This window comes from Nicotiana tabacum, chromosome 17 (assembly GCF_000715075.1).
Source record: "Nicotiana tabacum cultivar K326 chromosome 17, ASM71507v2, whole genome shotgun sequence".
Taxonomy (NCBI): Eukaryota; Viridiplantae; Streptophyta; class Magnoliopsida; order Solanales; family Solanaceae; genus Nicotiana; species Nicotiana tabacum.
In genome coordinates this window covers 39,874,902-39,900,398 of record NC_134096.1, presented here as the reverse complement: position 1 = coordinate 39,900,398, position 25,497 = coordinate 39,874,902, and the positions used below count along the sequence as shown (strand labels likewise).

The 25,497-nt window shown below is 36.1% G+C and overlaps 1 long non-coding RNA gene across 6 annotated transcripts; it reads left to right on the top strand.

Moving 5' to 3' along the window:
- Nucleotides 1-12,618: 12,618 nt before the first annotated feature.
- On the top strand, nucleotides 12,619-24,687 carry LOC107759596 (uncharacterized). 6 transcript variants are annotated; one of them, XR_012701138.1, is made up of 4 exons: nucleotides 12,619-12,805; nucleotides 12,962-13,030; nucleotides 14,861-14,933; nucleotides 16,061-16,767. It is a non-coding gene; the product is annotated as an uncharacterized LOC107759596 (long non-coding RNA). The 6 variants fall into 6 exon arrangements; XR_012701136.1 differs by lacking the exon at nucleotides 14,861-14,933 and adding an exon at nucleotides 24,440-24,687 and having other exon boundaries at nucleotides 12,623-12,805; nucleotides 12,958-13,030; nucleotides 16,175-16,297; XR_012701139.1 differs by lacking the exon at nucleotides 14,861-14,933 and having other exon boundaries at nucleotides 12,958-13,030; nucleotides 16,061-16,766.
- The last annotated feature ends 810 nt before the right edge of the window (nucleotides 24,688-25,497 follow it).

Here is a 25,497-nt window from a genome sequence, read left to right as displayed (position 1 = left end):
GATAAAGAAATGAACATCGAACCTAGCTAACTCAATCTTAAAAATTAATTTAAAAGGTGAGGATTAGCCAAGATTATATAAAAAGACCAATTACTACATCCATAACTGAAGTGGGACTTCTAACAATTATATACTCGAATAGTATAAAGGATTTACACTATCATTGAGGAAAGCTTACAAATTATAACAAGTTAAATTTTTATTAGGTTACTAATTAATACTTTTTGAGAAATTGATCTAGAATTACTTATATGTAAAATAATTATATAAACATATTGCAATTAGTGCCTAACTGCATTCCTGCCTAAAGTATAGGGGCTTTGTGCATCGAGGTATTGTTTTAAAATCGTGTTGCATAACCCTTTTTTTTTATATTTTAAAGATGGGGAGTTCCTGAACTATATTTTTGAATAACATCAAAGTTGTAGAACTTTCAAATTCTCAATTTTCAGATTGACTCTCAAATTAAGTTTACCTTTCGAGGGCGAGGTTTAGATAGACCATAGCTTCTTCTTAAAAGATAAAACTACAATTTGTTATAAAATAAATACTATAAAGTAGATAAACTGAAGACAAGTATAGAGAGAAACTGATATATTATTCAACTTCAAATTCATGTACATAATGAACTGAAAACTTCTCTATTTATAGAAGAAAGGAAGAAGCTGCGAGGCTTTTCAGGAAGCAGCTGCAAGGCTTTTCTTTAGCTACTTGTAAGTTGTCTGCATGAGCTGCTTGCAACCTGCCTGCATCAGCTGCTTGTAGATAAACGTCAACAGAGTAATAAATGGATAATCTTCTTCAGAAAGATTATCTATAGCGGAGTAATAAATGAACATCCACAATATAATTATTTTCATAACACTCCCCCTTGGATGTTCATTAAAAGATAATGTGCCTCATTAAAACCTTACTAGGAAAAAATTCTGTGGGAAAAAAATCCTAGTGAAGGAAAAAGAGTACACATATTTAGTAATATGCATTGCTAGCTGTTTCATTAAAAACCTTATAAGGAAAACCCTGTGGGAAAAAAACCTTAGTAAGGAAAAAAGAGTACATCGCGTATTTTACTCCCCCTGATAAAAACCTTGTTTCAAATATTTAAGTTTCCGCATTCCAATCTTGTATACCATCTTCTCAAAAGTTGATGTTAGTAAAGATTTAGTGAATAAATCTGCCGGATTGTCACTTGAACGGATTTGTTGCACATTAATGTCACCATTTTTCTGAAGATCGTGTGTGTAGAATAATTTTGGTGAAATGTTCTTCGTTCTATCTCCTTTTATAAATCCTCCCTTCAATTGGGCTATACATGCAGCATTGTCTTCGTATAAAATTGTGATTTTTTTATCACATTCCAACCCATAGTTTTCTCGAATAAAATGAATTATTGATCTCAACCATATGCATTCCCTACTTGCTTCATGAATAACTATTATCTCAGCATGATTTGAAGAAGTAGCAGCAATATATTGCTTTGTGAATCGTCATGATATGACAATACCTCCACATGTAAACACATACCCGATTTGAGATCGAACTTTATGGGGATCGGATAAATAACCTGTATCTGCATAACCAACAAGATCTGCACTACCTTTGTTAGCATAAAACAAACTCATATCAAGAGTTCCCTTTAAATATCGCAATATATGCTTAATCCCATTCCAATATCTCTGTGTAGGAGAAGAGCTATATCTTACTAGTAAATTAACAGAAAATGCTATGTCAGGCCTTGTAGCATTAGCAAGATACATAAGTACACCAATTGTATTGAGATATGGTGTTTCAGGACCAAGGAGTTCCTCATCCTCTTCTGGAGATCGGAACGGGTCCTTATTCATTTAAAGTGATCGAACAATCATTGGTGTCCTCAATGGGTGCGCTTTGTCCATGTAAAAGTGTTTTAAGACCCTTTATGTATAGGCAGATTGATGGATAAAGATCCTGTCTGCTAAATGTTGAATTTGCAGACCAAGACAAAGTTTTGTCTTTCCAAGATCTTTCATCTCAAATTCTTTCTTAATATATTCAATTGCCTTTTGGAGTTCTTCTGGAGTTCCAACAAGATTTATGTCACCAATATAAACAACAAATATAACAAATTTTGATGCCATAAAAATATATGGACAAATAACATCATTTATGTAACCTTCTTTCAATAAATATTCACTAAGGCGATTATATCACATGCGCCCAGATTGCTTTAAACCGTACAAAGATCTTTGTAATCTGATTGAATACATTTCCCGAAATTTTGAATTTGCTTCAGGCATTTTAAGTCCTTCAGGGATCTTCATATAGAATTAATCAAATGAGTCATATTTAAATGGCATGACATCTTCAGGTGTCTGGACTACAGGTCCGATCCTCACAATCTTTTACAATATTGTGCACTATATTGTATCAAATATATCGTCGACGATCATTTCGTATCAGTTCGCAAGCGACATAACTTGTTGAGATCTCATCACTTTCTTTATTTTCAGGTACCTGAACTTCTTCCGGAGTTTCATGAAATGTTATGTCGTGGGCTCTTCCAGAGCTTATTTCTTCCTTATTATGATCATTTGCTAGTATTCTTTTCAAGGATTGTTACCTTTGGAACCGATTGGTCTACCACGCTTCATGCGTATAGAACTCTATCCTTCAGGGACTTTAATTTTAATAGGAACATTTGCAGCTGAAATATGATATTTAATTTTGGATCAGCAAATGCTTCTGGCATTTGACTTGAATTATCTTCTAAGCGAAGATCATATTAATGATAATTCGATTCATATAGCATATTTTCCAACTGTTTTATTCTATCCCCCAAATATTAGAAAAACTAACATATATCCCAAATCTTCTTTGGAAAATATATCTTTGTGCATTGTGGTAGAGAAATTAATCATATACCATACATCAAAAGTTATTAGATAGTAAAAATATTTGGTTTCTGATCCTAAACCAATTGTGAGGGGATGGCTTATCATATTTTGTTGGTTTGATGCATACAAGTGCTGTTGTATGCAATTTAAAAAATCTTAGACCCACACATGAGGCTTTGTTCTCATAAGCAATAGTTTAGCCATTAATAGGAGGTATTCAATGCTAAACTAGCTTGGATATAAACCAGCATCCTCAAGATGAATTATCTTGATTTCATAATATGAAAATTATGCTCTTAATTGAGAAAGACAATTTCAAATGTCAAACTGCAGGTTAACAATAAACATACATGTAACCATCTTATATATGCATCTATAAGTGGTTCACATGATATGTGAATGGGCTCATATTCACCTTTTATATATTTCAGAATTCGGGGATTTTAGTCCCAACTTTAGTTGGTATAATCAAGTTATTATGAGAACAAGCAACACAAGAGAATTCTTGAAGAATCTTCTAGTTTTTCAGTATATGCTTATCTGAATTCTCAAATAGCTCATTTAAAAATGGCAAATGAAAACTTAAAATTTATCATGGCATGTGCTATCTCTAAGTAAACTTCTGGTTTATTATGGCATAAACTTTTACATCAGTAAACTTCTGATTTACTGTGGCTACTTTTATATCAGTAAATTTTTTATTTACTGTGGCTACTTTTGCATTAGTAAACTTCTGGTATATTATGGTACATGATATAGTACAAATTTGAAGAATAAGGCGGGTAACTTCTCACATACATATTTGCCCCATATGATTGTGGAAACATGAAGATTTTCAATCTTTCAATCATTTGTAGTCTCAATATGATAGCCATTTGTATCAGTAAACTTCGGGTTTACTACATCATATGTTTTGACCATAATCATATAATAAGAATGACATATTTGTATATAAGCTCTCTGAGAGCCTTCGTTTATTTTCCACAATCTAATATTTATCGGACACTACTGGTGTCATGTGTCTTCTAGACAAACATCTAGCTCTTCAGGAGTTGTTGATACATTTTGTACTATCAAATATTGTTCAGACACTTCTGGTATCATGAGAGAAAATCATAATCAAATAAATAATATAAAGACAATTCTAAATTTATAAATGTAAGAAATCAAGAATTTTAATATTTTTACCACCAACTTTGTGTCTCCTTCAGGGAGAAACGCCATTAACATATGAATATTTTATATCAAAGCGGCAACCACATAGTCATTACATCCTTCAGGAAAATATACATGAGTTGTTATTTTCTTCGGGAGTAGTTAATAACAACTAACCATAATATATCAATGTGGTTGTAGTAGAAAGCATTCTACAAGAATGATTTTGCCTTAGAATGATACTTAATAAAATTATCCAAGATGTTTTACGTACAACAGGTACGTGCGACAATGATCTTTATGCCACAAAAATAATATTTATATCATCTGTTATTCTAGCTCTTCCGGAGGTGAGTTATGGTATTTCTTCATTCACTACAGGGAATGAAAATGTGCTTCAAAAATAAATTTGAATAGCTCATTATTTTATTTACGCACAGAAAGACACAGTTTCATAATATTTTTCTGCTTCGGGAGAAAATTTCAATTGTGTTACTTCTTCAGGAGTAAATTGAAATACGAAAAATTGAGTGTATATTCTCTCAACTATATTACCTCTTCTGGAGGTGAATTGTAATATATTTACATCAAGAGCACGTTCATATTTATGACTTTATTAATATTATCACATTCACTTCAGGGAACAGATTAATATTTATCAGAAATTCTCATCCTTCAGAAAATCAAATATAATTATCTGAACGCGCATTAATCACATCAATTGTCATGCTTCAACCTCTTTTAAAATATTTACTACTTCAGGAGCAAATCGATGTGTGCATGTAATATAGAGAATATTTCTCTAGCTTATCTTTAATTGTAACCATAGAAAGCCTAAATTATCACTTCTGGTGGTCATAGGCATATACCACTTCTGGTGGTTAACAAAATTTAGTTACAATGAGATATATGAAACATAACCACTTTTGGTGGTTGTATATTTCTTGCAAACTCTGCTGGAGTTTAAGTGGATCTAACAATGTTATCCACTTTATAATCCTTTATTAAGATAATTAGGATGAAAACAAATACCAAAATAGGTACTATATGCGTAACATATAACCAAGCAAGCGATGATAATGATATTAAAATATAAGCAAAAGGCTCAAATTAAATTATGTAAATTTGGCCACACCAGATGTAAGTGATATCTATATCACTACTGCCAAGAAGAAAAACTCACCACCTCAAGGATATAATCTGTCTTATGATGCTCGTTATGAACAAGATCTAACCACGGACATAAGAGTGTCGCCTTACATCGGAGACGAACACTGAAATAGAAATTAAATTCGAAGAAAGTGCTCAAAATGGTAGAGTCTCGTGTTGATAACGTGTTATAAAATAAATAAAATAAAGACTATAAAGTAAAGACAAGTATAGAGAGAAACTGATATATTATTCAACTTCAAATTCATGTACATAATGAACTGAAAACTCCTCTATTTATAGAAGAAAGGAAGCAGCTGCGAGGCTTTTCAGGAAGCAGCTGCAAGGCTTTTCTTTAGCTACTTGTAAGCTGTCTGCATGAGCTACTTGCAACCTGCCTGCATCAGCTGCTTGTAGATAAACTTCAACAGAGTACTAAATGGATAATCTTCTTCAGGAAAATTATCTATAGCGGAGTAATAAATGAACATTCACAATATAATTATTTTCATAACACAATTTACTTTCTCCTCATTCTCCCTCTGTCTCTATTTCTTTTCTACTCCCCCCGTTTCAATTTATGTGAACCCATTTAACTGGGCACGGAGTTTAAGAAAAGAGAGAAGACTTTTGAACTTGTGGTGTAGAATGATGCATATATATTTTGTGTGGCTATAAATCATTGCATAAAAATAAATTGTTTCCAAATAAGGAAAGAGGTTATTCTTTTTGGTACGGACTAAAAAGGAAATAGGTTCACATAAATTGAAACGGAGGGAGTATTTTTTAAGAGGTGAATGGAAGGGATGGATTTCTTGAAGGGAACTACGATTACTGAAATTAAAGTTTGGAAAATTCTAAATTAAGTATCCTCGATTCTTCTTCTCTTTGAATGACATAAATAACTATAGTATGTGTCTTTGACATTTAAATATTTTTTGACCGTTATAGATAAAATTATCTAAAAATCAATTATTTTTTCTTTTCTAATGTTACATATAAAAGATAAGAAAACTATTCAAATTTAAAATCTCAAAAAAATATGCATATTTCACTAGTTAAATATTGAATAAAGCTAATACATTATTAATAAATTCATAACTAAACCTATACATATTTAAATTCTAAGGCATACATTTCAAAGCTACCTAGAAAAATAAATTCTTTTAAGATTGATGGAAGAACTTTGTAATTGTAGTTTGTTTCATTGATTTCATTCTCTTACTAATATAATGCTTGAATTGGCAAAGGTTCGTGTCAAAATTTTCAACAAAAATATATCCAATAGCTTTTCCTCGAAGACAATCTCAAAACTTAACAGTTAAATTTTCTATCTAAATATTTTTTGAAATTTGTCCAGTGAAAAAGATAACATGTGCAAATCTTCAAATCTTATATATTATGCAAGACAAAAACTTTGTTTAATGGAAAAGATTATGTGTATATTTTTAGAATTATTAGTAGTAATCTTAAAGATTCTATATGGCTGTTATAGAGTAATTTTACAAAGAGCGTTCTGCTATAAATATGATTGTTGTTGTTATCGATTCTGAGAAAAACTTGACTTTTATAGTAAATAACTATTATATAGGGATGTTATTATAGAGAAGTCTAATACAATAGCTATATTAGTAGGTTGATGGAATCAGTTGAGAGCATCCTTTTGTCTTTAGCTTTGGATAGTTCTGTCTTTGATTGACAAACAATGAAATGTAGACAAGCCCTAAAGGAAGCCAAGGACCACAATTTTGATTCCTACTTCTATTTCATTTTGTTTTCTAAGTTGTTTGTGATATATAGATAAAAAGTCACATAGTTTTGCCTTTGTAATTTAGCGGATACAGTTCAAATCATTAAGGTTGGTGAGATGGTGGTTGAGAATAAAGCTCTCTCCATAAAATGATTTCTTCTCTTTCCCAATATTAATTAGTAATTTTCTTTTTGGTTAGGATACTACTTTGAAATAAATTTTAAAAAAAATGTGATTTGGCTCCCCTCGAAATTCAAATGATAACTAAAGTCTCTATTTTGTTTATGTTCGTAATTGCAATAGTTTTATCTTTTTAATCAAGATTATCTGGTCTATCACTACAAGAAAATCGTTGCAAGTCCGCATATACGACTATTATAGTCGGAAGATCTAGATTTTCTTTTTTGTATTGTTTTTAAATATTATTCAACTACCAGTTTCGACTGGGGCAGGCATGCTGTTGGCAAACAATTCCGCACATGAGAATTTTCGACATCTGTTGTTAGTATGAAGCCAGACAAAAAGTCAAAATATTAAAAATTTGACCAAGTGTTGACGGCTAATTTTGACCCTCCCTTTTAAAATTAATTTATTTACATTTAATAATTTACAATGAATATTTGAAAGTGTTTTCTATCAATAAATACCCATTTTACAAAATTGATTAAATATTAGCTTTGAAATTAATAACCTAGTACTAACATTATGTAATATAAATATAATTACTACTTTTTATCATTGAGGAAATTTCTAAAATACATCATCTAGGGTTTATAATTAATTTCATGAATTATTTCTCAAATTCTGATTAATTAGATTATTATGTTCGAAATTGGTGTTATAATTTAGAAGACAAAATATTTTGTAAATAATTAATTATAATAATTAGTAGTATGTTTGGTAATTATAATTTTACTATATTTTATTTAAAATAATTAAATAATAACAATTATTATTTAATTATAACAATTATTTAAATTAATTTTAAAAAGGTTAGAAGACTAAAAGGCTACAATTGCAATTCCTAATTAAAATACAAGTGACTATTTCCTAAATCAATTCCAACCCAAAAGACAAGCCCAATCCAGAAAGTACCTAGTCCAAACACCCCATCTCTTTCCATCTTGGCAATCCGGGTCTCTCTCTCTAAGCCAATCGTAATCTGCCACATCACTCGTCTCTCTCACTCACAAAGAAAGCACACTGAATCTGGACCATTGATCTATCAGATCAACGGCTAGCATTTTATCCTCATTTTTTCTTTAATATTTTTAGTACTCCACTAGACTTGATCTTAGTTGTCCAAATCCAACAATCAAACGACCATGACTTTTTCACATTTTAATTCTTTAATGCCCAAATTATCAGGGTTGTTGATCAATAGATCCAACGCCCCAGATCCCATATTTCTTTCTTAAACCTAGAGACAACCCTCCAATACCCCTAACCCTAATCATTCACTCCAAACACTCAGCCGCCCCATTTCCCTTTCTTCTCTCATCTCTCTCATACTCTCAGACCCGTCAATCACCCAAACGTCATGAATCATGACCAGAAAATATTCCTTCTGCCTTCATTACCCCTGTTTCTCGCTGAATCTTTGTGCATTTCGCCTTTGGGACTCAAAACCCCAAATTCGAAAGCCCTAACATAAATATGAAACTCAAATCATATGTGGTTTTCAAATCCATGGCCAACATGGCCATCAGTTATGTCTATGTACTATGAAACTCATCACTCCCTTTTCATTTTCATCATTTAATCTCAATAGTCCTATTTGAAGAAGTCAGACCAAAAAGGTGAAATTTCAACTCGCCAGATCTCCTCCTCCGTCTTTTCAAATCAAAGAGGGCCTGAGATGCTAGCTGGTTTCAATGTTGATATTCGACACCCAGAGGTCAAATGCAATGACCTATGGGTATTAGGATTCTAACCAGTGGTCTCTCGTACCTCAACGGTTAGCTTCACTTCTCTCAGGTAAATACCTAACAATTTCCCCCTCCGTCTCTTTGATTTTTCACCCGCCTATGCTTGCATCATCTAGTAGTCGTCATCTTCCACTACTGAATTCAAAATCTGCTGAAATCCTAAGCCATTAATGGCACTATAAAATGGGGGTTTTCAATTCTCTCACCAATAAGACCTAACACAACAAGAAAACCTAATACCTTCAACCTACATAGCTAATAGGCATAAGAAGCTATCACGAAATTACTTAGAAAAAATCTTGCTTTTAGTTCTGGGTAGTAAATTGAGCTAGGGTTCTAATTAGTTTCTGGTTTCTCTCTGATTCTGAGTATTGCATTGGTCGGGTGAGTTCTTGATCCTATACGGCTAAACAAGAACCTTTTGTTTGGTTTGCTGCCCAAGAGGAGGTCAGTATGCCTCCATCCTTTCTCTCTCTCTCTCTCTCTCTTAATTGCTTCATTTAAAATCATGAACGCGGTATTATTTTTCTTGGTTAACTGCTTAGTCTATAATATTTATTCAGCCTTTAATTGCTTATTTTGGTACACTATGACTTGTTAATGATCTATGATAAACTATTATATTTATTTAATGTTAATTAGGTAGCTGTGTGACTTTAATGACCTCATTTTCTGTATTGTATTAGCCTATGTATTTAAGTTGTTTAACCTGATGATTTCTCACATCTGCCTACGACCTCAGACCTTACTCTAATGTTCTGCTATGATTTTTATGCTGCATTTTGAGTTCTGTTAATGTCCTGTTAATACTTTCATGCTCATCATGTTGCATTTTGAGTTCTGTTAATGTCATGTTGCAACTTTTATAATCTTCATGTTTCATTTTGAGTTTTATTCCACTTACTGCTCTATTATAACCTTCATGCTCATATGCTATATTCTGAATTTTGTTCCACCTTATGTTCTATTATAAGTTCTCATGATTCATCATGTTATATTCTCTTGAGTTCTGCATTTAGGTTCTGCTATAGTCATCATGTTTAACATGCATCATCCTTCTAAGTTCTGCTATCCTACCTAGGCCTTTCTGTTCATCATGCCATATTCTTGAGTTCTATCATGCTATATTTGGGGCTGTTATTGTAGTCTTCATGTTTAGCATGCCATGTTCCTTTAGGTTCTTTCATACTAAATTTGGGATGTTGTCAGATAACCTTAGCTAGTGTATATATGAAATACCTAGAATAACCTGCCTTACTAGGTTAAGACTTATGAAACTTGAGTGTTCAAAAATACTTTCATAAATATTTATTAGTCCTTAAATATCCTCTGAATCCTACTCATGAGTGCTTTACATCCATATCTAACTGTTAGTTTGTGAACAGTCCTACTGGGACGGATTCTCCTTTGAATATCAGTAGTATTTGTCATGATCAGTCTATCTCCTGCGAGTCTGACTATAGTTGTGCCCTGTTGATTATTTATGTAATATGAATATGACACCATCATGTTTAACTATTCAACTAATCCTGTGTAGCTGATTTGAATCCGTTAAGTGTGATACCTCCCCTATCCTTAATCTTTAATGATACTGACAACCTGATTCTTCAATGTTTGAGACTCATCTTGTCTTGTGAAGTCATAATCTTGATAGAAATCTCTGTATGTGTGGTAGTTTGTTATGAACCTTTGCTTATCCTTCATGACTTCACATTTTGAACATTGCTTTAAACTTACACTCGGTCTTTTCTTTCCTTTGTTATTCTAGGTTGAATCTGGTGTAAGGGAAACCTTCTACTATTATTGGTTGAATGCAATAAGCTACCAGTGTCATTGTCTGAATCTGTATTATTGATGTCAAGGGATTTAAGTAATGTCATTAACCTAAGTGCATGCTCATCTATGATCAATGTTAAGACATTAGTCTCTGTACCCAAAAGCTGTTATAATTTCAAACTATGTGCCTTATTTGTCTATGAGATGTATGATTTATGTTGCCTCATTTTTAGCAATAACAACATAAGTATTCGTCTTGCCATGTATACCCAGAAGTCTAATTTTCAAAACCTGTTCATATGTGTGCTTCACTTATTTAATGCTGAAGTATAGAGACTGTTTCTATGTGTCTATTTCTGTGTTATTCTGCTAAGGAAAATAGGCTCTTGTGGTAGGAAATATCATAGTGGGTGGTTTGCATTGAGAGTGTAACACCCCAAAGTTTTAACTAATATTTGCATTCTCAATTGAGAATCTTTATAATGAGGATAGATTTTACTTCGCACTTCCTAAACGTGAATTTGATAATATATGAAAATTGCATACTTTAGGTTGTGTTAATATTGACAAAGAAGTTCCATGGTGTTGCTATGTGTAACACTTAATATTATTTTGATGAATTGTTATGAAATACATTAGATATTTAAGGTTTTGGACTGCCACCATTTTTGTATTTATCCAAAGAAGAAAAGTTTGGGCAGCCACCTTTTGTTCATCCTTATCCAATGTGAGATATCCTTAAGGACCTCCTCTCATATTTCATTCTTTCATGCCAAAGAAAACCCTTACCCTCTCTCCTTCTTATCACATAAAACACTACATGATAACCATCAGAAATTTTTACTAAATCAACCAGCCCAACTAGTTCTTGATGAAACTCAAGTTGCTCCTCTCTTTTGTGGTAAGTTACTAAACCCTCTTTTACACTAGATATCTATTAGTTTTTTCTTCATATCTTCTTATATGGAGCTCTATTTTAAGTGATTCAAGCTTTGCTGGAAAAATATTTTATAGCTCTGTAACTCTTATTCAGGCACCAAAATCTAATTTTGCTTGTATTTACTTGAAAAGGGATCATAAAGTACATGGCAGGTGCTGCCCCGATTTTCTGTTTTACAAACTCTCCATGTACTGCTTTTAGTATTCTTAGCATAACCTTTTGCACGAAACTGATATTGGGGTGATTCAAGATTTTCTCAGTCCCTAAGACACATGTCTACGACTTTTATGAAGACTATACAGTCTAGTTCGTTCGTTTATATCTTCAAAATGGAGCCACAACAGAAGACAATGATACTGTTCAGAATTTCTATTTTAAAAATTTAGGGTGATTTTCACTAATATCATGTTTAGTTTGCCATGTTAAATCACTGAACTTATATAGATATTTGATTATGTATTTAAGGTATATATACCCTTATAATATCTAAGGGGAAGTGTTTGACGAAGTGGACGGATTTGGTTGGTCTATGGCGTAGACGATTCGAACGTCCTCAAGTTGTGGTTGAACTGTTTTGTGGTAAAACACCAAGGTTTGTGTATATACTTGAAGTTGTACTATTTTACTTGCTGGAATGTTTTGAAATAATTTGAGCTTTTCTTTCCCTTGTCTTCAATTAATATCGATGTATTCGTGTTAATCATGTATTGCAAGATATTCGTTAACTCGCCCACTCGTACAGATTGCTTGATCATTTTGCATTCTTGTTGGGACTTTGTCCTTCTTGTGGCAGTGACTTTGTCACTTATCTCGGCATGCCTCTTGATTCGGATCTTTCTCCATCTTGACTTTAGATTTGTAGTTCGTCTTAAATTATAGAACTTGTCCGTATTAAGTATCACTACAACAATATTGACTTTTAACGTCAATTTCTTAAAGAACGGACATGAGTCCGATCATTATAAATATATTTATGGCAACCCATTTTTTTACCGGTCGTTAAATCACTATTTCTAGTTCAAGAGGATAATATCCGATCGCTAGTATAATATCCCATCGTCAATACTAAAATAAAATTAACCCCAAAAAACGCGCATGTTTTCCTCAAATTTTCCCCACCCACCCTTCTAAATAGATTAAAAGAAGAAAGAAAAGCCTCGACACAAACAAAACAGCTTAGCAATAGAAACTGCCAAGCCTTCATCTCCCAGCCTCAAAATTCTCATTCTTTAGGGTGTGTCTTTGTTTGAAATGTGTGGAATAAATTGTATTGCCTAGGAAAATACTTTTTCTATTTCCACTTTTCTTGTAATTTGATATTATGTCATGCCTTCTCTTTATTTATTATGTGTGGAATATATTGAATAAGCTTCAAAATTTTACTAGGCAGCGTACGAATACGCTCGAGAGTCTGTTGCCACAAGTCAGGAAGCATGGAGATATTCTAAGAGAGCTTCAGGTGCGTTCTTAGTTTAATTTCGAATTTCGTCTCTGCTCTTCTTGCTTTTGTTGTGATGTTTAATTTTTGAAGATTCATCTACGATGGTTGTGTTAAATTGGTAAAGGGTTGCTGTGATTACTTAGCCCTAATTGTTTTGGGATCTATTGCAGATTTCGCTGTTATAGTTGTCCATAGAATTGCTCACCACTTGTTCGACTAATTTGCTGAATGAATATTGGAGCCTTAGAACTAGCATATTTCATCCCCACTACTAAATATACTCTAACAACTTTTTTCGGTAAATAGTTTTTGCAATACATGTTTTAATTTTTAGCATTACATATTTGATTAAAGAAATATAATATCTTCTCAAAAATTTGCTTAACTACAAAATATTGTACTATACATCAACACAATTGCATTGTAGAAGCAACATCGCGTTAGTGTGATGACCCAAAATATCATCTTTAAATTTAATAACTAATTCTATGTTTTAAGACCTCGAAAAGCACCATTTATCCTTTCTCGACTTGCGTGCGCAGTCCGTAAAATTTTCTGGAAAGTTTTTATGTGAAATATGAATAAAAACGTGAAAATAGAGCTTTAAAATTCAAGTGAGTTGACTTTGGTCAACATTTTTAGCAAACGGACCCGAATTAGTATTTTGACAATTCTGGTAGCTCCGGATCGTGATTTGGGACTTGGGCGTATGCCCAGAATTTAATTTGGAGGTCCCTAGCTTAAGTTATGACCATTTAACGGAACTAGCAATTTAAAGGCTAAAGATTTTCAAGTTTGACCACAGGGTTGACTTTTTGATATCGGGATCGGAATCCGATTCGGAAAATTAGAATAGCTCCATTATGTCATTTATGACTTGTGTGCCAAATTTAAAGTCATTCCGGATTCATTTAACATGTTTTGGCACAAGATTTGTAAATTGAAAAGTTTAGAAACTCAAAAGATTGAATCGAGATGTGAATTATAATTTCAGCATTGTTTGACATGATATGAGACTCCGAGTAAGTCTGTATAATATTTTAGGACTTGTTGGTATCTTTGGTTGAGATCCCGAGGGCCTCGGGTGGATTTCGGGTGGTCAGCAGAATTTAATTTTGGCATTTCAAGAACGTTCGACGTCGATTCTTCAAGAATAAGTGGTATCCCATTAAGCAAATGAATTCCAAATTCAATTTTTATGGAAGCATTAGATCCGTATTGAAATTTTGGAGCCATGGCAAAAAGAATCGTCAAATTCGGACATCGTATGAGAGAGTTATGCCCATTTTCGTGTCAGAAAAGATTTTTCGTAGCCGCGAGCGCCCAGGGTAGCGTGGGGCGCTGGGAATTATTGGTGTTCTGGAAAGTGCGCCACAAGCAGCGCCCCACGCTACCTGTGGTGCTCGAAAACGCCAGAAACCCCATAAAACGGGGAGTTTAGCCATTTTACTAATTTTTGAGCTTGGGGAGCTCGATTTAGGCGATTTTTACGGGAAAAAATTGGGGTAAGTATTCCTTATCCTATATTGATTATATTTCATGATTCCATACTCATTTACATTATGAATCCATGAATTTATGGAAGAAAAATCAGATTTTTACAAAATCTTTCAAAAATGTAAAACGAAGATTCTAAGGTCAATCCGATGTCGGAATTTGATAATTTTTGTATGGTTGGACTCGTCTCGGAATGGGTGTTTGGATTTTGTAAGTTTTCCGAGATTTGAGATGTGGGTCCCACTGTCAATTTTTAAAGTGAATTTCGGATTTTTATCCGGAAAACTAATAAATTCATATGGAATTAATTCCTACGATTTGTATTGAGTATATCGAATTATTTGTGATTAGATTTGAAGCTTTTGGAGACAAATTTAAAAGGAAAAGTTGTGGTCGAGTAATTTATTGGAATTTGCATAGCGAGGTAAGTGTCGTGGTTAACCTTGACTTGAGAGAATAGAACCTTTAAATTATTTGTTATGTGAAATGTGTGTGAACGACGTATAGGTGAGGTGACGAGTGTCTATACATCGTCAAATTAATTATTTGCATAATTATTTGAAAATCATAAATTGTTCTAAGACACGAATTAATTATTATAATAATTATTTCTTTCTTATTCCTTGACAAATATTAATTCTTGAATTCCTGCAATAATTGCTACATGCTATTTGATTTATGTGTATTAATTGCTACTTGACATTTAGCATATTAAATATTAAAATATCTATTTTCTCCCCGATTTTCGTAATAAATTGCTAATTGTCATTGCTTGTTTCATAATTAAATCATAACTATTGAATGCTTGTTGTTTTACAATTTTATATTAATTTTTGTATTTATTGGGGCAATTTATTCTATAAGAATTGGTAAATGAATATATTGGAGGAGCGAGTTGTGCGCCGCAACAGAGTTGATTGAAATGAATAAATTGGAGGATCGAGTTGCACGCCGCAACAGAGTTGATTGAAATGAATAAATTGGAGGATCGAGTTGCACGCCGCAACAGACTTGTTTAAAAGTCCATATTGGAGGATCGGGTTGCACGCCGCAACAGACTTGTTTAAAAGTCTATATTGGAGGATCGGGTTGCACGCCGGAACAGACTTGTTTAAAAGTCCATATTGGAGGATCGGGTTGCACGTCGCAACAGACTTGTTTAAAAGTCTATATTGGAGGATCGGGTTGCACGCCGCAACAGACTTGTTAAAAAGTTAATATTGGAGGATCGGGTTGCACGCCGCAATAGACTTATTGAAAAGTCAATATTGGGGGATCGGATTGCACTCCGCAACAGACTTATTTAAAGGTCTATATATATACTTGATTGAAATGAATATATGACATACTTGATTAAAAAGAAAATATTGGGAGAGCGGGTTGCACGCTGCAACAGAATTGAATGTGAATATATTGTGAGAGCGGGTTGCACGCTATAATAGAATTTATGGAAATGATAATTGGTTATAACTGCTGAGTTGGCTTCAACCATTATAAATGAGTTACCTGATTTATTTCTATTAGTGATGTTGTTACTAATATTGCGTACAGGTTAATGTAAGTGAACCGCCTTAGCCTCGTCACTACTTCGTCGAGGTTAGGCTCAGCACTTACCAGTACATGGGGTCGGTTGTATTGATACTACACTCTGCACTTCTTGTGCAGATTTTGGAGTTGGTCCCAGCGGCGTACCATAGACTTGCTCGGATTTCAGCTACTCAGAGGAGACTTGAGGTATAACTGCATGACGTTCGCAGTTCTGAAGTTCCCGTCTACTGTACCTTAGCTGTATGTATATTTCCAGACAGCTTTATTTTATTCAGACCTTTATTTTTATTATTTTAGAAGCTCGTGCACTTGTGACACCAATTCTGGGATGGTATTTAGACGCCGTTATTTTTATGGATTATTCACTATATTTCAGACCTTACTTCCGCATTTGTTTCTTTATTATTAATAAATTTAAAAATTGTTTATAAATGGCTAATATTATTTTAACGTTGGCTTGCCTAGCAAGTGAAATGTTAGGCGTCATCACGATCCGAAGGTGGGAATTTCGGGTCGTGACAGTTAGTATCATAGCACTAGGTTACATAGGTCTCACGAGCCACGAGCAAGCTTAGTAGAGTCTGAAGGATCGGTACGGAGACGTCTGTACTTATCTCTCAAAGGATATTAAGTTTAGGAACAATATCACTTCTTTCTTATTCTTTCGTGCGATTTTATTCTATCATCGATGATTGAACCATTCTACTCTTATTCACTCGCAGATGGTGAGAACGCGTAATACCTCTACCGATGGATAGGGACTAGAACCCCCGGTGGAAACTATGGCCAGGGGTAGAGGTCGAGGCCGAGGTCGTGCTAGAGGCCGAGGCAGAGGCCGAGGTAGAGCTCAGTCTAGAGCTCGAGCAACTGCACCTGTTGAAGAACCTCAGGTAGACCTTCAGGAGGAGGTCCCAGTTCAGAATGTACCAGTTGGACCAGTTCAGGTCCCGGAAGGATTCATAGCCATTCTAGTGCTTCAGGACGCTCTAGTCTGATTGGTGAGTCTTATGGAGGGTGTGACTCAGAATGGTACATTTCTAGTGGCACCAGTCGTCTCACAGGCTGGGGGAGGAGCACAAACTCCCACTACTCCTGCCCCGGAGCAAATGGCTCCCCAGAATCAGGCTCCAACAGCCCCGCCAGTTGGGGTAATTCAGCCAGTTATTGCGGCACAGACCGGTGATAGGCCCGTCATGTCTTTTGAGGCCTTATTGAGACTGGATAAGTTTACTAAGCTCTTTCCAGTTCACTTCAGTGGTACACCTTCTAAGGACCCACAGGATTATCTTGAACGCTTCCACGAGGTGCTGCGAAACATGGGTATAGTTGAGACCAATGGAGTTGATTTTGCTGTATTCCAGATGACGGGTTCTGCCAAGAGGTGATGGAGAGATTATACATTCACCCGACCAGTCGGATCACCTACACTTACCTGGGAGCAGTTCTCTCAGCTATTTCTGGAGAAGTTCCTCCCTATCACACTGAGAGAGGAATTTCGCAAGCAATTTGAGCGTCTACAGCAGGGCAGTATGAATGTTACTCAGTATGAGTCCCGTTTTGTGGATTTGGCCCGTCATGCTCTCCTTTTACTACCTACGAAGGGAGAGAGAGTGAGGAGGTTCATTGAGGGACTCACTCACCCTATCAGACTTTAGATGGCCAAGGAGACCGGAAGTGAGATTTCTTTTCAGGCGACTGCTAATGTCGCAAGGATGATCAAGATGGTTCTTGCACAGGAAAGAGGGCAGAGGTACGATAAGAGGCCTCGTCAGTTCGGTGGTTACAGTGGTGCCTCGTCTGGAGGTAGGGGTAATTTTGGTAGGGGTCATCCTCCCAGACCGTTTCATTCAGCACTTCATGTATCTCCCGGTGCTTCAGGAAGTAACGGTCCTATTATGCCTTACTCTGGGGAGCCAGTATTTAGTACACATTCAGCTCCTATCAGTGCACCACCACTCCAGAGTTACTACAGTAGTTATCCGCCCCATATGGGTCAGCTTCAGCTTCAACAGCCACGACATCAGGATGGGTGTTATGAGTGTGGGAACATTGGTCACATCAGGAGGTATTGCCCTAGATTGGCGAGTAATAGATCTCGGCAAGATTCTTGTGCCATCATACCGGCACTGGTTTCTTCACCGCCTGCTCAGCCAGCTAAAGGTAGGGTCAAGTAGTTAGAGGTGGAGGTCAGGCCATTAGAGGTGGAGGTCAGACCGTTAGAGGTGAAGGCCAGCTAGTTAGAGAGGCCATCCCAGAAATGCAGTTCAGAGTGGTGGGGCCCAGCCCCGATTTTATGCTTTTCCACCTAGGCCTGAGGCCGAGTCATCTGATGTTGTGATCACAGGTATTATTCCAGTTTGCCATAGAGATGCTTCAGTTTTATTTGATCCAGGATCTACTTATTCCTATGTGTCCTCCTATTTTGCTTCATATTTGGTTGTGCCTTGTGATTCTCTGAGTGCTTCTGTGTGTGTATCTACACTGGTGGGAGACTCTGTGGTAGTAAATCATGTCTACCATTCGTGTGTGGTTACTATTGGTAATCTTGAAACTAGTGTGGATCTTCTACTTCTTGATATGGTAGATTTTGATGTCATCTTGGGTATGGATTGGCTGTCTCCTTATCATGCTATATTGGACTGTCATGCCAAGACAGTAACCCTAGCTATGCCGGGGTTACCTCAATTAGAGTGGAAAGGAACTCCTGGCCATTCTGCCAGCAGGGTTATTTCTTATCTGAAAGCTCGGCGTATGGTAGAGAAAGGGTGTCTAGCCTATTTGGCTTATATTCGCGATCCCAGTGCGGATGTCCCTTCTATGGACTCAGTACCAGTTGTTCGTGAATTTTCGGAAGTATTTCCTGCAGATCTGCCGGGGATGCCACCCGACAGAGATATTGACTTCTGTATTGATTTGGCTCTGGGCAGTCAGCCCATTTCTATTCCACCATACCGTATGGCCCCGCCAGAGTTGAAAGAATTGAAAGAGCAGTTACAAGCCTTGCTTGATCAGGGATTCATTAGACCCAGTATCTCGCCCTGGGGTGCATCAATATTATTTGTAAAGAAGAAAGATGTCTCGATACGGATGTGTATAGATTATCGGCAGTTGAACAAGGCCACTATCAAAAACAAATATCCGCTGCCAAGAATTGATGACTTATTTGATCAGCTTCAGGGTGCCAAGGTATTTTCAAAAATTGATTTGAGATCTAGTTACCATCAGTTGAAGATTAGGGCATCTGATGTCCCTAAGACAACTTTTCGGACTCGGCATGGGCATTACGAGTTCCTAGTGATGTCATTTGGGTTGACAAATGCTCCAGCAGCATTTATGGATTTGATGAATCGGGTGTTCAAGCCTTATTTGGATTCTTTTGTGGTTGTATTCATTGATGATATCTTGATTTACTCCAGCAGTCGAGAGGAGCATGAGCGGCATCTTCGAAGTGTGCTTCACACCTTGAAGAATAATCAGTTATATGCCAAATTTTCAAAATGTGAGTTTTGGTTAGACTCAGTTGCCTTTTTGGGACATGTTGTATCGGCAGAAGGCATAAAGGTGGATCCTAAGAAGATTGAGGCTATTCAGAATTGGCCTAGACCTGCTTCGGTTATAGAGATTCGGAGTTTCCTAGGTTTGGCAGGTTATTATCGTCGGTTCGTGGAAGGGTTTTCATCTATAGCAAGCACCTTGACCAGACTAACCCAGAAGGGTGTTCCATTCAGATGGTCAGACGAGTGTGAGTTGAGCTTTCAGAAGCTCAAGACTTCTTTGACTACGGCGCCAGTATTGGTATTACCCACAGGTTCAGGATTGTATACGGTATATTGTGATGCATCTCACATTAGGCTTGGTGCAGTATTAATGCAAGATGGCAAGGTAATTACATATGCGTCGCGACAGTTGAAAGTTCACGAGAAGAATTATCCTGTTCATGACTTAGAATTAGCAGCCATTATTCATGCACTGAAAATTTGGAGGCATTACCTCTACGGTGTCTCGTGTGAGGTATTTACTGATCATCGCAGCCTTCAGTACCTGTTCAAACAAAAGGATCTTAATTTGAGGCAAAGAAGATGGATGGAGTTGTTGAAAGACTATGATATCACCATTTTGTATCACCCCGGAAAGGCCAATGTGGTGGCCGATGCTTTGAGTAGAAAGGCTATGAGTATGGGCAGTCTTGCGTATATTCCGGTTGGTGAGAGGCCATTAGCTGCAGATGTTCAAACTTTGGCTAATCAGTTCGTAAGGTTAGATATTTCAGAACCCAGTCGGGTTCTAGCTTGTACAGTCACTCGGTCTTCTTTATATGAGCGCATCAGAGAGAGGCAGTATGATGATCCTCACTTACTTGTCCTTAAGGACACGGTGCGGTACGGTGATGCCAAACAGGTTGCTGTGGGGGAAGATGGGGTTCTGCGAATGCATGGTCGTATTTGTGTGCCTAATGTGGATGGGCTTCATGAATTAATTCTTGAATAGGCACACAGTTCCAGGTATTCTATTCATCCAGGTGCCGAAAAAATATATCAAGATTTGCGGCAACATTATTGGTGGAGGAGAATGAAAAAGGATATAGTTGCACATGTAACTCGGTGTCTGAATTGTCAGTAAGTTAAGTACGAGCATCAGAGACCTGGTGGTTTGTTTCAGAAGTTAGAAATTCCCGAGTGGAAGTGGGAGCGTATCACAATGGATTTTGTTGTTGGGCTCCCACAGACTCAGAGAAAATTTGACGCAGTTTGGGTCATTGTGGACAGGTTGACCAAGTCAGCCCATTTCATTCCAGTGGCAGTTACCTATTCTTCAGAGAGGTTAGCTGAAATTTACATTGGTGAGATTGTCCGCCTTCACGGTGTGCCCGTGTCTATTATTTCAGATCGAGGTACGCAGTTTACCTCACATTTTTGGAGGGCTGTACAGCGTGAGTTAGGCACGCGGGTGGAGTTGAGTACAACATTTCATCCACAAACAGACGGACAGTCAGAGCGCACTATTCAGTTATTGGAAGATATGCTTCGCGCTTGTGTTATAGACTTTGGAGGTTCTTGGGATCATTTCTTGCCACTTGCAGAGTTTTCTTATAATAACAGCTACCAGTCGAGCATTCAGATGGCTCCATATGAGGCATTATATGGAAGGCGATGCCGATCGCCATTTGGTTGGTTTGAACCGGGAGAGGCTCAGTTGTTGGGTACCGATTTGGTACAGGATGCCTTGGATAAGGTCAAGATTATTCAGGATGGACTTCGCACAGCTCAGTCTAGGAAAAAGAGTTATGCCGACCGTAAAGTTTGTGATATTGCATTCATGGTTGGAGAACAAATATTGCTTCGGGTTTCACCTATGAAAGGTGTAATGAGGTTCGGAAAGAAGGGCAAGTTGAGCCCTTGGTATATCAGACCCTTTGAAATTCTTGAAAGGGTGGGTGAAGTAGCCTACAGGCTTGCATTACCACCTAGTTTATCAGCGGTTCATCCGGTGTTCCATGTGTCTATGCTCCGGAAATATCATGGTGATCCGTCCCATGTGTTAGATTTCAACTTAGTCCAATTGGACACAGATTTGACTTACGAGGAGGAGTCGGTGGCTATTCTAGCCCGGCAGGTCCGACAATTGAGGTCTAAGAGTTATTCTTCAATTCGGGTGCAATGGAGAGGTCAGTCGGTAGAGGCATCTACCTGGGAGTTCGAGTCGGAAATGCGGGTTAAATATCCACACATTTTCTCCAGCTCAGGTAATTTTTTTTTTCTAACTCCATTTGAGGACAAACGTTTATATTAGAGGTGGAGAATGTGATGACCCAAAATATCATCTTTAAATTTAATAAGTAATCCTCTGTTCTAAGACCTCGAAAAACAGTATTTATCCTTCCACGACTTGCGTGCGCAGTCCGTAAAATTTTCTGGAAAGTTTTTATGTGAAATATGAATTAAAATGTGAAATAGAGCTTTAAAATTCAAGTGAGTTGACTTTGGTCAACATTTTTAGCAAACAGACCCGAATTAGTATTTTTTTTAACCGCTCTGTATCGTGATTTGGGACTTGGACGTATGCCCAGAATTTAATTTGGAGGTCCCTAGCTTAAGTTATGACTATTTAACGGAACTAGCAATTTAAAGGCTAAAGATTTCCAAGTTTGACCACAGAGTTGACTTTTGATATCGGGGTCGGAATCCGATTCGGAAAATTGGAATAGCTCCGTTATATCATTTATGACTTGTGTGCCAAATTTAAAGTCATTCCGGATTCATTTAACATGTTTTGGCACAAGATTTGTAAATTGAAAAGTTTAGAAACTCAAAAGATCGAATCGAGGTGTGAATTATAATTTCAGCACCGTGTGACGTGATATGAGACCTCGAGTAAGTCCGTATAATGTTTTAGGACTTGTTGGTATATTTGGTTGAGATCCCGAGGGCCTCGGGTGGATTTCGGGTGGTCAACGAAATTTAATTTTGGCATTTCAAGAACGTTCGACGTCGATTCTTCAAGAATAAGTGGTATCCCATTAAGTAAATGAATTTTAAATTCCGTTTTTATGGAAGCATTAGATGCGTATTGAAATTTTAGAGCCATAGCAAAAAGAATCGTCGAATTCGGACATCGTATGAGAAAGTTATGCCCATTTTCGTGTCGGGAAAGATTTTTCGTAGCCGGCAGCGCCCAGGGTAGCGTGGGGCGCTAGCCCTGGCGCTGGGAATTATTGTTGTTCTGGAAAGTGTGCCACAGGCAGCGCCCCACGCTACCTGTGGCGCTCGAAAATGCCAGAAACCCCATAAAACGGGGAGTTTAGCCATTTTACTCATTTTTGAGTTTGGGGAGCTCGATTTAAGCAATCTTTGGGCGATTTTCACGGAACAAAATTGGGGTAAGTGTTCCTTATCCTATATTGATTATATTTCATGATTCCATACTCATTTACATCATGAATTTATGGAAGAAAAATCAGATTTTTACAAAACCTTCCAAAAATGTAAAACGAAGATTCGAAGGTCAATCCGATGTCGGAATTTGATAATTTTTGTATGGTTGGACTCGTCTCGGAATAGGTGTTCGGATTTTGTAAGTTTTCTGAGATTTGAGATTTGGGCCCCACTGTCAATTTTTAAAGTGAATTTCAGATTTTTATCCGGAAAACTAGTAAATTCATATGGAATTAATTCTTACGATTTGTATTGAGTATATCGAATTATTTGTGAATAGATTTGAAGCTTTTGGAGATAAATTTAAAAGGAAAAGCTGTGGTCGAGTAATTTATTAGAATTTGCATAGCGAGGTAAGTGTCGTGGTTAACCTTGACTTGAGGGAATAGAACCCTTAAATTATTTGTTATGTGTAATGTATGTGAACGACGCATAGGCGAGGTGACGAGTGTCTATACGTCGTCAAATTAATTATTTGCATAATTAATTGAAAATCATAAATTGTTCTAAGACACGAATTAATTGTTATAATAATTATTTCTTTCCTATTCCTTGACAAATATTAATTCTTGAATTCCTGCAATAATTGCTACATGCTATTTGATTTATGTGTATTTATTGCTACTTGACATTTAGCATATTAAATATTAAAATATCTATTTTCTCCTCGATTTTCATAATAAATTGCTAATTGTCATTGCTTGTTTCATAATTAAATCATAACTATTGAATGCTTGTTGTTTTAAAATTTTATATTAATTGTTGTATTTATTGGGGCAATTTATTCTATAAGAATTGGTAAATAAATATATTGGAGGAGCGGGTTGCTTGCCGCAACAGAGTTGATTGAAATGAATATATTGGAGGATCGAGTTGCACGCCGCAACAGACTTGTTTAAAAGTCCATATTGGAGGATCGGGTTGCACGCTGCAACAGACTTGTTTAAAAAGTTAATATTGGAGGATCGGGTTGCACGCCACAACAGACTTGTTAAAAAGTTAATATTGGAGGATCGGGTTGCACGCCGCAATAGACTTATTGAAAAGTCAATATTGGGGGATCGGATTGCACGCCGCAACAGACTTATTTAAAAGTCTATATATATACTTGATTGAAATAAATATATGACATACTTGATTAAAAGGAAAATATTGGGAGAGCGGGTTGCACGCTGCAACAGAATTGAATGTGAATATATTGTGAGAGCGGGTTGCACGCTGCAACATAATTTATGAAAATGATAATTGGTTATAACTGTTGAGTTGGCTTCAACCATTATAAATGAGTTACCTGATTTATTTCTATTATTGATGTTGTTACTAATATTGCGTACAGGTTAATGTAAGTGAACCGCCTTAGCCTCGTCACTACTTCATCGAGGTTAGGCTTAGCACTTACCAGTACATGGGGTCGGTTGTACTGATACTATACTCTGCACTTCTTGTGCAGATTTTGGAGTTGGTCCCAGCGGCATACCATAGACTTGCTCGGATTTCAGCTACTCAGAGGAGACTTGAGGTATAACTACACGACGTTCGCAGTTCTGAAGTCCCCGTCCATTTTACTTTAGCTGTGTGTATATTTCCAAACAGCTTTATTTTTATTATTTTAGAAACTCGTGCATTTGTAACACCAATTCTGGGATGGTATTTAGACGCCGTTATTTTTATGGATTATTCACTATATTTCATACCTTACTTCCGCATTTGTTTCTTTATTATTAATAAATTTAAAATTTTTTTAAAAATGGCTAATATTATTTTAACGTTGCCTTGCCTAACAAGTAAAATGTTAGGCGCCATCACGGCTCGAAGGTGGGAATTTCGGGTCGTGACAGTTAGATACCAGAAAAGTAGAGTAATATGAGCACTAAAAAGGGAAATAACAATGGAATACAACAGTGAAAGATCCTAAGATCCACCTTCTTAGAAAAAGTCAAATATCATAGCATTTGAAATGCTACAACAATTAGCCAAGTTCAATAAGTAACAATTTTTGAGCTAGAAAACTAACACATTGAAAAGTTGCTACGGCAAATAAGGTGAGAGCACAACAAGTAATTGCCCAATAAAAAGATAACAAATGCATCTGAAATGCAAGCTTTACATTCATTGTGAGACTCTAGTATTCATGGTAAGTCTATTTTAAGTGGATAACATCTTATTAGAAAGTACGGTGAGCAAATCAAACATATTTAGCAGCAAAAGAGAACTACTATAGGGATCGTCAAAGCGGAAGAACTTTAGTCATCATGAGCATGTTGCAAATGATTTTTTCGTTAATTGACGAGCTCAGAACACACACTTAAATTATGCTCACTAATCAAAGATAGTATAGTATAATATCGTATCCACAGAGATTGAAGTTAAACAGTATTTTCGTAGTTTCTAGCTTGATTGCTATCCAGGAGAATCAACAATTGAGATTTATATGATGAATAACGAAAATTAACTAAGAATCTAAAGCTATTGACTAATGACTATCACAACAAGGAATAAGCAAAGAAA